This window comes from Chinchilla lanigera, unplaced genomic scaffold, assembly GCF_000276665.1.
Source record: "Chinchilla lanigera isolate Chin_1 unplaced genomic scaffold, ChiLan1.0 scaffold00018, whole genome shotgun sequence".
Classification (NCBI taxonomy): domain Eukaryota; kingdom Metazoa; phylum Chordata; class Mammalia; order Rodentia; family Chinchillidae; genus Chinchilla; species Chinchilla lanigera.
The window spans coordinates 5420677-5434197 of record NW_004955419.1 but is presented as its reverse complement, the minus strand read 5'-3'; the positions used below and the strand labels follow the sequence as shown (position 1 = coordinate 5434197).

At 38.0% G+C, this 13521-nt stretch overlaps 2 pseudogenes; both read right to left on the bottom strand.

The window, feature by feature from the left end:
• LOC106148275 overlaps positions 1-4917 on the bottom strand; it is a 10993-nt pseudogene extending 6076 nt beyond the window's left edge.
• Positions 4918-6346: 1429 nt separating this feature from the next.
• Positions 6347-7297, bottom strand: LOC102022820 (annotated as a pseudogene).
• Between the last annotated feature and the right edge of the window lie 6224 nt (positions 7298-13521).

Genomic DNA, 13521 nt, shown 5'->3' with positions numbered 1-13521 from the left:
GTGGGTGGCAGGAGTGGAGAAACTCAGTTTGTAATGGCTGCAGTGTCCTGGGTCACCTGCTCTCCCCTCAGGAAGTCGATGGGAAATAACTGGCTCTCTCAGCGAGTTTCAGCTGGGAGCCTTGGCAGTGTGAGCAAAGCTTGGACTTGAACCACCAGTTCAGCAGCTTTCGGAGCACTCGCTCACTCAGCGCAGGGCGTGTGGGTGCTGGGAGAGGCTGAAAAGCCTTTTCATATTCATCACATTTAAAGGGTTTCTTCAGGGCTGGAGATTTAGCTCAGTGGCACAGCACCTGCCTGGTAAGTGCAAGGTCGTGAGTTCAATTCCCAGTACTAAAAAATAAGTAAATAAATAAAGGCTTTCTCCATTGTGTGCATTCTCAAGTGAGCGAAGAAATGGGAACTCCAGCTGAATAACTTCCCACAAACTCTATATTCAAATGGGTTCTCTCCAGTATGATTTCTCTGGTGGCCAATGAGATGGGAATTTCAGTTAAAGGACTTCCCACACTGATTACACACAGGAGGCTTTTCTCCTGTATGAATTCTCTTGTGTACAATCAGATGAGAATTCCAGCTGAAAGCTTTCCCACATTTATTACATTTGTAGTGTTTTATTCCAGTGTGAGTCCGTTCATGTTTGGTAAGAAAATAGTTATACTTTCATTGTCTTACAGATTCTGTCACTCAGTAGCCATTTAGCAACATTTCCTAAAAACTTTTCCACATTTATCACATTCATAGGATTTCTCCACAACATGCATTTTGTTATGTTGAATAAGATAAGAGCTGCAATATTGATTGAAAAAGGGAGCAACAAAAGAAAATCCTTTTCACCTGTGACAGCTGAAATGATATGAATTTTGTCTATTTACAACTGTGTGTTCTGTCAAAAATCTATCTTTAAACAACTCTAATAAGAAATCAATAATGCCAAGAACTGTTCCATCAATAAAAGACATACAAACATTTACAAATAAAAATAAAAAATAAAAAAAATAAAAAAAAAGATAAGAGCTGCAGATGAAAGATGTGCCACATTCATTATACTCATAGGGTTTCTCTGCAGTGTATGCGCTTGTGTGTTGAGTAAGAAAAGAGTCATATCCAAAGACTTTCTCCCATTCATTGTATTTATATGCTTCCTCTAGAGTACCAATTTTTTGATGTTTCATAAAGGATGAGAAGTGAAAAATATTTTCATATTCTTTGTAATCATACTGATTTCCTTGAATATGAATTCTTGGGTCTTCATTAAATGATGGACTCTGGTTAAGAATTTGATGGCATTCCTTTATGTTCATACAGTTTTTCTCCTGTATGCATTCCTTTAAGATCACCAAAATGTACTACATTACTGAAGGATTTTATACCATCAGTACATATGGAAAGACTGTGTCCAGTCTGCATTCTTATAGGATGAACAGATTCAATGGGCTCATTAAATGCTTTGTCACTATTATTATTGCCACAGGTGATTTTATCTGCATACATTATGGCTGAGTTGAATCTCCAACTTTCAGCCTGAGTGTCAGGTTTATAAAAATGTTCTAATTAGGAAACTTTCTGAGATGGAACAAAGTTTAAGTTCTCTCTATATTCTGTCCAAAGTTCACAGTATTCAGAACCTCTTTCAGACATTACTTGTTGTTGCATGAAGAACATTTGCCTCAGAGCTGTGCTGGGGTTCATGTGGTACACTTCTAATTGGTCTTTATATCCCCAAACTCCTAATCTGGAGAACCAAGAATCATTCCATTGACATCTTCCCAGCTTCATGTCATAAGGTTATTCTCCCTGAAAAATACTCTGCTGAGATCAGTGCCTTCCTTTTAAGATCTCTTATCCACTCTGGACCTAGGCTGTTGGAAGCCCAGCTGCACTTCTCCTCTAATCATGCCACACAGGATCCTGAGGATAGAGAGCCCAGGAGCCCCAAGGGTCAACTGCTACCAATCCCCCAGCACTGGTCCATAAGTGCACCCCATGAGCTCCAGGGGTTGATGCCTGCCATCCTCAGGACTGATCAACCAGGCTCCAGCCCAGGAGCACAGCAAGTGTCAACCTGAGCTGCTCAGCCAGGGCACCAAGGTTTGGGAGGGTACTGAGGCCAGCACTAACACCAGGCAGCAGCACAGAACCCACTGGGTGGGGGTGGCAGGTTGCAGGTCAAAGGTAGTGGGGTGGGACAGGACAGCAAGATTGCAGCCAGTGCACTGAGGGCACTATGGGAACCTTGGCCCACCTGCCCACAGGCCCACCCACCCACAGGCCTGCCACTCCGTGCCCATACTCCGGACCCAGCAAGCTCCCAGGTGAAGGCCTCACATTGACTGCCAAGCCAGAGGCTTTAAAATTTGCATTATGTGCTTTAAATTAAATCATAATCATCTTGTTTGTTCATAGATAGAAAGTGGAAGAGGACCTAGTAAAGAATTAAATTCACTTAGCTTTTGAAGAAAGACAATGCCAGGAGTATTGCACTGGTTATTGTCTATAAATACAAGATGTTTTTGGAGGGAGAAACTATAAATGGAATCATGAGCAATCATATATGTATGTATAAATTTATTTATCAATAAGAATTAAAAATTAGAGTTACTATCAGAAAATAGTTATACTTTCATTATCTTACAGATTCTGTCACTCAGTATCCATTTAGCAAGTTACTTATTGCATTCCAGTCAGTGTACCCATCCTTTATCATGAAGCATAGGGAGGTTTGTCCCCCACCTAAATAAAACAGCTCACATTCTACTAGAACAAATACAAGTGGACTAAAAAGCATGTAAGAATTGAAAAAGTGAAGATGAGCATAGTAGCATAGCTGTAATCCCGCTACTGGAGAGGCTAAGACACAAGGATTGTAAATTTAAGAAGAAACTGAAGAACTTAGTGAGACCATGTTTCTAAAAATAAAATAAAAAGGTCTGAGGATGTTGACTACTTATCTAGCATATACAAGACCTTGGATTCAATCCCCAATACTATGAAAACAAAATTCTTCCACTGTGAATAGCAAGAGTATTCCCTTAGAAAAAGAAAGTACCTTAATATGATAATACTTCAAATGATTGTACTTGTTATAAATGAATGTTGTGTATCAGACAAAAAATCTTTATCTGAATTATTTTTTAATCTGCATAATAATCCTATGAAGAATACATTACTATTATCTATTATATTGCAGGTGAGGAAAGTGAGGCTTAGAGAGATCATATAACTATAGATAGTGGCACAACAAAGAATACAGTTAATACCCCTTAGATATCAGCAAAAGCTTTACAGAGTAAGTGATTCTTTGCTTGAATATTGAAGAATGCTCAGGACTGACACATAATAAGGCCAATGACAGCCTTTGCAGAAGAGAAGAAGTGAATCAGAACATTACACTAGCATAAGTTCAGGGAAATGTTAAAAAATACGTAGTGTTACTGATACATAGATATGTGTTAATTAAGGGGGCATCAAGACATGAATCAGGGGCTGGGGATTTAGCTCAGCGGCAAAGCGCCTGCCTGGCAAGTGCAAGGTCGTGAGTTCAGTTCCTGGTACCGGAGGGAAAAAAAAACAAAAAACAAAAAACAACAACAACAAAAAAAGACATGAATCAAGACAAGGAATATGTAGTAATGGAGCTAGGATGTCTTGTTAAGGAATTTGGACATTGCCTTGCATTTCAGAGGGTGTCACTGATAGAGAGTGGGGTAGAGAAAAATAAGGAAGGTTATATTTGTGCTTGAAAACTATTACTCAAATAATGAATTCATGAGAATTGGAAAGCCTAGATCCTCAGTTATAAAGTCATTGTACATCCAGACAACAGAAGTTGTGTGCCTGAAAGAAGACCATGGCATAAGCACACAGATGCTAACTGATGGGAAGTAGGTTCTACAACTAATGCTTGCTCTTGATTTCTAGCTCTGTAAAAAGAAATTTGAGAACAGAATGGAAGCCGACACCTCGAATGTTTTAATTAGGTTTAGTTATCTTAAGGAAGTGGAGACACAATTTTCAGACCATCTGCTTTCTCAAAATTGTTTCTGAGTAAGAAGAAAGAAAGCCGGGCATGGTGGCACATGCCTGTAATCCCAGCACTCAGTAGGCTGAGGCAGAAGGATAGTTGTGAGTTTGAAACCAGCCTGGGCTACAAAGTGAGCTCAAGGCCAACCTGAACTACATAGCGAGACCCTGTCTCAAAAAGACAAAAGAAAGAAAGAAACAAACAAACAAACAAACAAAGAAAATACCCTAGATAAGAAAGGGCACCAGGAACCTCTTCATCCACCTCTGATCCTACTAAAGTTGCATATTAACAAGTGCAAAGGTTTTTAAGTAACCTGCACTTCAATGTGAGTTACTCAAAAGCAAGGATCACATCCTTGCTTGAAATGGATAACCTTAAAGAATAGAACTTTGAGCTTAAGGATCAAAGGTGAGTATAATGGGATGTATCGAGGGAGTAATACATTTGGAAACTGGATGTAGTAGTAATGTTCTTAGCTGGATGGAATCTAACAATGTTAGAGTAAAGAGCAGTGACAGGCAACAGTGTTCTGTGATGAACTTCTCTATGCTCTGAGCTGTCCTAACTCCCAGCTATTACAGAATTATATTGGAGAATCAAAAATGGAAACCCTGTCATATATCTTTGTTTGGAACTTGTGGGAAAAAACTAAATCCAGCCCGAAACAGAGTTCAGACATGTGCTACACCATGAATGGATTAACAATCCCTGAGGATCAGAATAAAGAAGGAAACAAGAGGTTACCTAGAAAAACCACCATGAGTCAAAGTGAGGCTAATTGGGACAGACTGATCAGCAGGTTTAAGATACCCAAGGGTTGGAGGGTCTCCTCTGCATTGCAGGGATGGTGTTAAGATGTGTCTTATGAGCACAGATTTTAGCTATTTTCATGTCCACCAACTGTATCAGCAGGAATCTTAGAATTCTGCCAAGAGATATATCTACTGGGAAAGATAATCATGAGAAACAGAAATATTTTTGCCAGTACAAATGACAAAAGAAAGCTAGAGGTGACTGGCTCAGGACACTATCAGTGGCCCATCTTCAGCAGAACAAAAAGTGTCAACAGAATAGAGGCAGAGCCATGGACTAAAAACATGAGGGTAGAAGGACTCCAGAGCTATGACCAGTTTGGGCTCTGGTTGTATGAGAATGGCATCCTCACCTCATTTAGGGACTCCTGTGTAGAATATCTGGAGAAGAATTCTATGCAGAAGAACAAACTTTTTGCTCCAGATCATTAAATGAATGGAATCCTCAAGTAGTAAAATGCAGCATGCTGGTCTAAATGATTGACATAGACACCAATGCTGAAGTCTGAGACAGCCTGATTCCATGAAAGATGCTCAGTAATTATTCACTGATAAAGTATTGGAAGCATAAGACATTTTAGCATAGGCTGAGTCTGAGAAACAAGCTGCAATGAGCGGGGATGCATAGGTAGATAGACATTGGGCACTTGGTCATACCAGATGTAAGAAATCGAAATTATATGACCCTTAATTTTTAAAATTTTTATTATTTATAAGATTCTTAGAGACAGAAGAAAGTAGATGTGCCCATAAATATCATTTTCTCTATCTTTGCAATTAATGTAAGCTATTGGTGCCCTTTCAGATCTGAAGGCAAATCTGCAAACAAAGAAAGTTTCAATATTCTTGTCTACAGTCCCCAAAAGACTACTGCCATTGAATATTTCCAACCAGCAGAGGGCAGAGGCAGTGCAAGGAGATCTAACACAGTTACTGGTAAAATCTTAGCAAGTTAGTAACTAGGGCAATCTGCATGAAAATCTAAAATGTGAACTTCTTTTGAAGGGCAACTTTATTCTGAGTTCCTCTATCTTTTATTTCTTTCCTTTAACCTCCATTTAGTCCTGTAAACAAGATAAGTGCTTCTAAATTTTAATGACTGATAAATTAGTATCCTGGAATGAAAAGTCATGAAAGCAAAGATTCTGTCTTTTACAGAGATAAAACTTAGCTCCTGGCACATAGTAAATATTCAATAAGTACTACTTGAACAAATTAATATTAGATAAAAGATTTTTTACTTCTGAGTTGGGGGAAGGATGAGGAATGACACTAAATGATAATAGCTACTATTTATTTGTTGAACATCTTTTACTTATTCATCACTATACCAAGCAGATGCATTCATGGTTTACCTCAGGTAATCCTCCAAGTCATCTTATGAGATAGCAATGCTTAATTCTATTTCGTATATGAGGAAATTTAAGTTCAGAGAACTTAAGTAGCTGATGACAATCTTATGACTAGTGTGTGGCAGGCCCCAGACTGAAGTCTGTCTGGATCCAAGTTTATGACTTTTCATCAAACATACTGTCACCATATCTAAGAGGAAAAAAACTTTTTCTGTGACTAAGGAGCCTCTTTAGGGCCCTCTTCATGTCTTTGTTCCTTAGACTATAGATAAAGGGGTTCAACATGGGAGTCACCACCATGTACATGGCAGCTGCCACAATGTACTTCTCTTCAGAGGCAACAGAGGATGGGCACAGGTAGGCACTAAAGAAGGTCCCATAGAAAACAGACAACACAAAGATGGGAGCTGCAGGGAGAAAAAACCTTGTTCCCCCGACCAGGGGCTCAGACCTCAGGATCGCAGATACAATGTGGATGTAGGAGATGACAACGCATACAGAGGGAACAATGAGGACTGTGCCTCCTAAGACAAGTACTGTCCACTCATTGATGTGGGTGTCAGAAGATGACAGCTTCAGGACAGGAGTTATGTCACAGAAAAAGTGAGCTATCTCCCCAGCAATGCAGGACAGCCAAGCCATGAGAAGGGTGTGAGTCAGGGCAACTATGCTGGTAAGGACCCAGCACAAGGCAAACGTCAGGACACAGACTCGAGGGCTCATGATTGTGAAGTAGTGGGGAGGATGACAAATGGCCACATAGTGGTCATACCCCATTATAGCCAGGAAGAAGCTGTCCAAATCACCAAACACCAGAAAGAAATACATCTGAGTGAGGCAGCCAGCATAGGAGATGGTGTGGTAGTCGGTCTGTACATTTACTAGCATCTTGGTAACTGTGGAAGATATTAAACCCATGTCAACAAAGAAAAGGTTGGCCAAAAAGAAGTACATGGGGGTGTGCAAGTGAGGATTGGAGCCAATGGCCAGGATGATGAGCACATTCCCAGTCAAGGTCACAGGAAAATTCCTAAGAGTAACTGCTGTTGGTCTGGCAACTCAGATATTCCTCAGAGGAAAAATTCAGACACTGGATTGATTTTCCATGACTCTGCAGTATCTGGAGGCTAGAGAAGACAGGTGTGATGCTGGATTTAGTCTAAAACTGTACGGGCTGACTCCCAAATGTTCTATTAAATTTATTATAAACCCAATCCTGACTTTACCTGCAATCTGACCCTACTTCCTTTCTTCTTCTTCCTCCAAAGAATCTCTTATGTTTTCCTCTCTTTTGTGCTTTCCTCAATTCAACCTCTAATACAAAGAATACTTTTCAGGTAAGGATATAGCCATGTTGATTATGAAATCATTTGCTGCAATAGGATGTGTGTATTGATAGACTGCAATGAATCAACCCTTACATTCTTTTGAGAAATGATTCCCAAACACATAAAATTCTTCCTTTTAAAAATCCGTATACTAACCTCATTTTAGATTGAAGGGCATATGAAGGACTTATGCTTCTTTCTTTTATCATCATTTCTTCCAAAATAAAAAATATGACATCCTGCATTTGAGTCTTTGTCATTGGCATCAGCCTCCTCCTGTAGTTGACATTTCCTAGTCCCTTGTTATATGTCTGCATTAAATACATAGACATATTTTCTCCTTTAACCCTAAAACAACGCTAGGCTACAGAGAATATTATTCTTCATATTACAAACCTGAGAGTAGGGATGTTGAAGTAATTTTCACAAGGGCTCACAGTTCATAAATATTTGAGACAAAATTAAAACCCATTGCACTGGGTTCCAAATACTATACCAATTTCTATTACCACATTTAAATTTTAATCCCTCAGAATTCCTACTTTAACGCTTCGGTGTCACTTGTCATTTGTATATTTATATTTATAGAAGAACAATGTAGTTCAAGAACTGTATAGAACCTAAAAGATCATGTGGTCCAGAGATTCATAAGCATTAGTTTGCAAACCCGTTTTCCAATATCAAGTGAGATGCTTGTTAAAAATGAAGAATCCTATTACTCACCTCAGAAACACTGAATTGAAATTCTCTTGACTATATTGTAGGGACTTGTACTTGAAAACTAAAACTAAAACTAAATCTTCCTTTAGTATTTTGATGTGCAATTGGGATTAAAGAATAGTTATTTAACATAATCTTTCCCTTTGATTCACAGTTAAAAGGCTAAAGTGAAAATTACTGAAGTGAAGAAGAAAGTTTTGACTGTGATTTGGAAGAACTAAAAACTAGAGTATTTGGCCTAAAAACTACTATGCTGTTCATTAAGGCAACTATCTTTCCATTTTTACATTATTCAGAGTATGGTCAACAAAAATTTTTCTGAGTTAATAGATTTACCAAAGCATTGTTCATACTTTGAAGCTAATAACTCCAACTTTATCAAGAGAAATAGCTGAGAACATTATGTATTTATCTACCCCAAATCCTAAACTCACTAAATTAAGTAACATATCTCTCGTATTTGTACAACCCTTTCTAAGAGATCAGGAAGAGTCACAAACTTAGTTATTTTCTCAGCTACTCTATGTCATGATGAGGAATCTGATGCTTCACAGATATTAGACTGCTGGCTTAGTACATTCTAATAACCGTGTCCTGGGGGAAAGAGATAATCTTAAATCCCAAAAGTTTATGCATCTCATCAAGAGGAGGGTTGTACATATGGGCAGACAACCCCATGCTTTCCTGACATCTAGGCCTTGCCTTTATCAAGTAAGTCCATTAAATTTCCATTCAGGTTTCCAAAGGGACATTATTTTAGGGAAGGACAACATCTCTTTCATCATACATATCAGCGTATAATGACTGATCAGGCTATTTCTATGGAAGATTTTCAGTGGCATCAATTTTCTATGACATCAATCAGTTAATATCAGATGAGAAAGGGTGGTGGAGAGAGAGAAGGAGAGAGAGAAGGAGGAGAGGGAGAAGGAGAAGAAGAAGAACAAAGTGAAGAGAAGGAAAAGGGAGGCGAGCAGAGTGAAGGATAAAGGAAAAGAAGGAAAGGAGGATGGAAGGAATGGATAGGAAGGTAAGAAGTTTTGAGGAAGGAAGAAAGAAAAAGAAGAAGAAAGATGAGGGAGGAAGGAGGGGAAAAGTGGAAAGGAAGAAAAGGAAAAGGAAAAATACAAGGTAGTTATACTATTAGTATCTCTTAGTTCATTGAAAGGAAAGTTTTGTGCTAATATTGCTTGGAGAATTTTTAATGCCCATATCTTGTACACTGAGTAACCACATGGAAGATAACAGTACATAATGCATTAACTATCGTTATTCTCCTGTTATTTTGTTATGAGATTTTTTTCATAAAATAAAAAAGGAAAGGTAGATTCTAAGCTCTCCATTCTAACTATAAAGAAGGATAAGTTGATTCATTTGTGGAAAGAGAGATGAATCTTGAGGCCATAACACTAAGTAAAATAAATCAGACATAGAAGGTTAAATATGGTGATTTCTCTAATGTGAAAAAATCAAAATATAATTTAAAAAAAAAACAAAATAAAAGGGAGTAGTAAACAGGGAGGTATATTCTGTGGAGATAGGAAGGGAATCTAGGGAAGAGAAATAGGAGGGTGGGGTGGAAAGGAGGAGCAAACATGGTCAAGATAAGAGAGGTATGTTTACCAATTACCCAAGTTAAATGCCACTTTTATGTACTGCACACATATACTCATTTCATACAAGCTCTCCACTGTAACCCCAGCTTCTTACATTTTATCTTTTTGTGCCTCTACTCAAATACCTTGTGGAGTATCTCTTGCTAGTGTGTCCTTTGGTTTTTCTTTTCTCTGAAAGAAAGCACTGTAGATCTCTGAGGCAATAATGCAGTGTTTTCAGAAACCGGGGGCAACCTCTCCACCATCCCAGATGATGAAACCCCATTACTTACCTCAAATGTCTCTTCATCTGCTATGTCACTCAATAGGTATAAGCTGGCTTGAATGTGCTAAAAACAATACTCCAAAAGTACAACCAACCAGCCTGTAACTGTTCGGCTCAAGCTTTTTGCTTTCCACCACCCTACTGGGAAGGAAGTTGGAGGAAAGAGCTCAGATTCTTCCCACCAGCCATTGTGATGTGATCAACTGGAATGAAGATTCAAGATCAAGAATAATAAACACAATAGCAATCAACCAGAAGCAAATCTCGGATGGTTAAAGCAAAATTACAAACTTAGTTTAGAACAGACAAAGAAGTGAGGGAAACAGATAAGGATTCCAGATTAGGAGCCCAGGAAATTAACAAGGATGACAAACAGAAGGCAAGACCATAGCTGAAGGAGAGCCTGCAGCTCTCAGTTAGGATTATCATCTGGAAGAGAGAAGACCAGACAGGGGACTTTCTGTACTGAATATTTGCGATAACCTGGGACATATGTTTTATACTCTAAACCCACATAACCCAGGATTTCAGGAATTGTGCAGTGGTTTACATTTATATTTTGAAATCTGAACTGATAGAAACAAGGAGCTGCTAATACCAGGAGGAGGCTGCACAGGCTCCTCTTTGGGCCCCTCCAGACAGGGAGCCATGGGGCCACATTCTCTAGAGCCTTGTTAGTGCAAACACTCATCAGTGTCCAATTTCCACCCTGTCTCTCCTATGACATACCAAAGTAGCACAGCACTTCACTGAAAGGCTAAGAAGCTTACAAATACAGTGATGTTTGTTAAGAAATTTATTGACACATATCAATTCTGCAAGTTAACAGGATTCTCTGTGACATTTCCATACATGTATATATCGTGCCTTGGATCATACCCACCCTTTCTCCTACCCTTTCTTATCCCTATCCTCTCCACACTCTGTTCACTTCTCATTCCATAACAATCCCTCTTCCATTTTCAGGGCATGTTTTTATTTTCTTTTAGATTCCATATATGAGACAAAAGTGTGATGCATGTCTTTCTGAGTCTGCTTTATTTACATAACATGATGTTCATTTTCCAACAAATGACATTCTATCATTTTTCTCTATTGCTGAATATATTCTGAATTGTGTATATATTCTACATTTTCTGTATCTATACATCTGCTGATGGACAACTAGGATGATTCAACGTCTTTGCCATGGTGAGTAGCACCACAACAAAAATGAGCATGCAGGTTTTCTTGTATGTTGATTCATTTCCATCAGATAAAGATTGAGGAGTGGTATAGCTGGGTCAAATGTTAGTTCTACTTTTAGATTTTTGTAGGAACCTCTATGCTGATTTTTCTAGTGGCTATAGTAATTCATATTCCCATCAGCAGTGACTAAGAGGTATTTTTCTCCACATCCTCATCAATGTTTGTTATTTTTTATAATAACTTTTTAACTGAGATAAAATGAAACCTCAATGAAAATATTTTATTTCTCCACTATATTTGAAGGATAGTTTTGCAGGGTACATCAATCTGGGTTGGAAGTTGTTTTCTTCCAGTACCTGAAATATTTCACTCCAAGCTCTTCTTGCCTTGATAGTTTGTGTTGAGAAATCTGCTGTGATTCTGATGGGATTTCCTTTATACATGATATGTTTCTTTTCTCTAACAGCTTTTACTTTTTATTTTAAAAAATAAAAGAAAGAAAACATATTAGTAGACAGACATCCATTTACAAAATAGCATAAGAACAATACAAACAAAAAAGAGTTACAGACAAAGTTGTAGGAAATTAACCATGGTTGTTGTATTACTTATTGATATCTTCAAAGTTGTTTCTCAGGAAAACAAATAGAGACATACAAGATTGATGAAACAAGTAATCATTAACTGTTCCTTTCTGTAGAGCAATAGAAGACAGTAGTACAACTATGTTAGCTATCCTGTATATACACACTTACATAATTTCCCCTTCTTTCTCTTCTGTTTTCCCACACCCCAGTTGCCCTTTACATTTGAACATTTTCCTTTCATACAATATCTATCATACCTCCTAGTTTTTATTCACTCTTTCAGGCCTTACACTAGTGAGACAATACATTGCTTACATAAGCAGGTCTGATTTATTTCACTTATGAGTATGGTCCCTAGTTATGACCAATTCCTATAAAAGCCTCAATTTTATCTTCCTTTATAGCTGAGTAGTATTCCTTTATATAAAAGTACCACAATTTTTTTAACCCAATCCTCAGTGGATGGACATTTGGGTTGCTTCCACAATTTAGCAATTACAAATTGCACTGCTATGAACGTGGGTGCACATATGTTGCTGTGATATGATGTTTTCAGATCTTCTTGGAAAATACCCAGAAGGTGAATAGCTGGGTTGAATGGGACCTCTAGACCTAGTTTGCTGAGGAATCTCCAAACTGATTTCCACAGTGGCTTCACCAGTCTGCATCCCCATCAGCAGTGGAGAAAAGTTCATGTTTCTCTACAGCCTTGCCAGCATTTGTTATTGGTTGATTTCTTAATACTAGCCATTCTTACTGGGGTGAGATGAAATCTCAATGTTATTTTAATTTGCATTTCTTAAATGACTAATGATGAAATCTGAGGTGTTTTTTTTTTTTTAATTTTTGGTACTGGGAATTGAACTCAGGACCCTGCGTTGCCAAGCAGGTGCTTGTGCTGCTGAGCTATATCCCTGGCTCTCTAACAGATTTAATATTCTGAGCTTTTGAGGAGTTCCTGGTATTTTGATCACTATATGTCTGGGTGTAGATTTATTTTGGTTATGATTAACTAGAGTTCTATATGCTTCACTTATCTGAATGTCCAATTCTTTTTCCATGCCTGGGAAATTTTCTGCTATTATTTCTGCAAATAGTCTTTTTATGTTATTTGTGTTGACACCTGCTGTTTCATTAATACCTATTCATCTGACATTGTTTCTCTTTGCTTCTTTTTGCAGCTGTTGAATTGTTATTTCCTGGTTCCTTGTCGTTTTTAAGAGATCCCTCCTTTCACATTCATTGGTGCTATGCTGTCTTCTAGGTCTGAAAGTCTATCTTCAGCTTCTTTCAGGTGGTTTTGCAAGCTTCTAATGGAATTTTTAATTTCCTGGATATCTGTTTGCATCTGCTTCATACATTCTAGTTCTTTCCTATATTGTTCCCTGAAGGTTTCCATGAGTTGTCTATGCTCTTCTATTTTCTTGTCAATGTTATCTTTGGATATGCTGAACATTTCTTTCATTATTGTTGCATTTCTTTTCTCACCTGAGACATTATTTCTGATTTGATGTTTTCTATGGCATGATGGACTTGTTTCTTTACTTCAGTTTCTATCATTTCAAAAATTTCAGGTGTATTACTTCCAGGTTCTTCTGTGTTGATGTCTCCTGGACTTGTTTTGGGT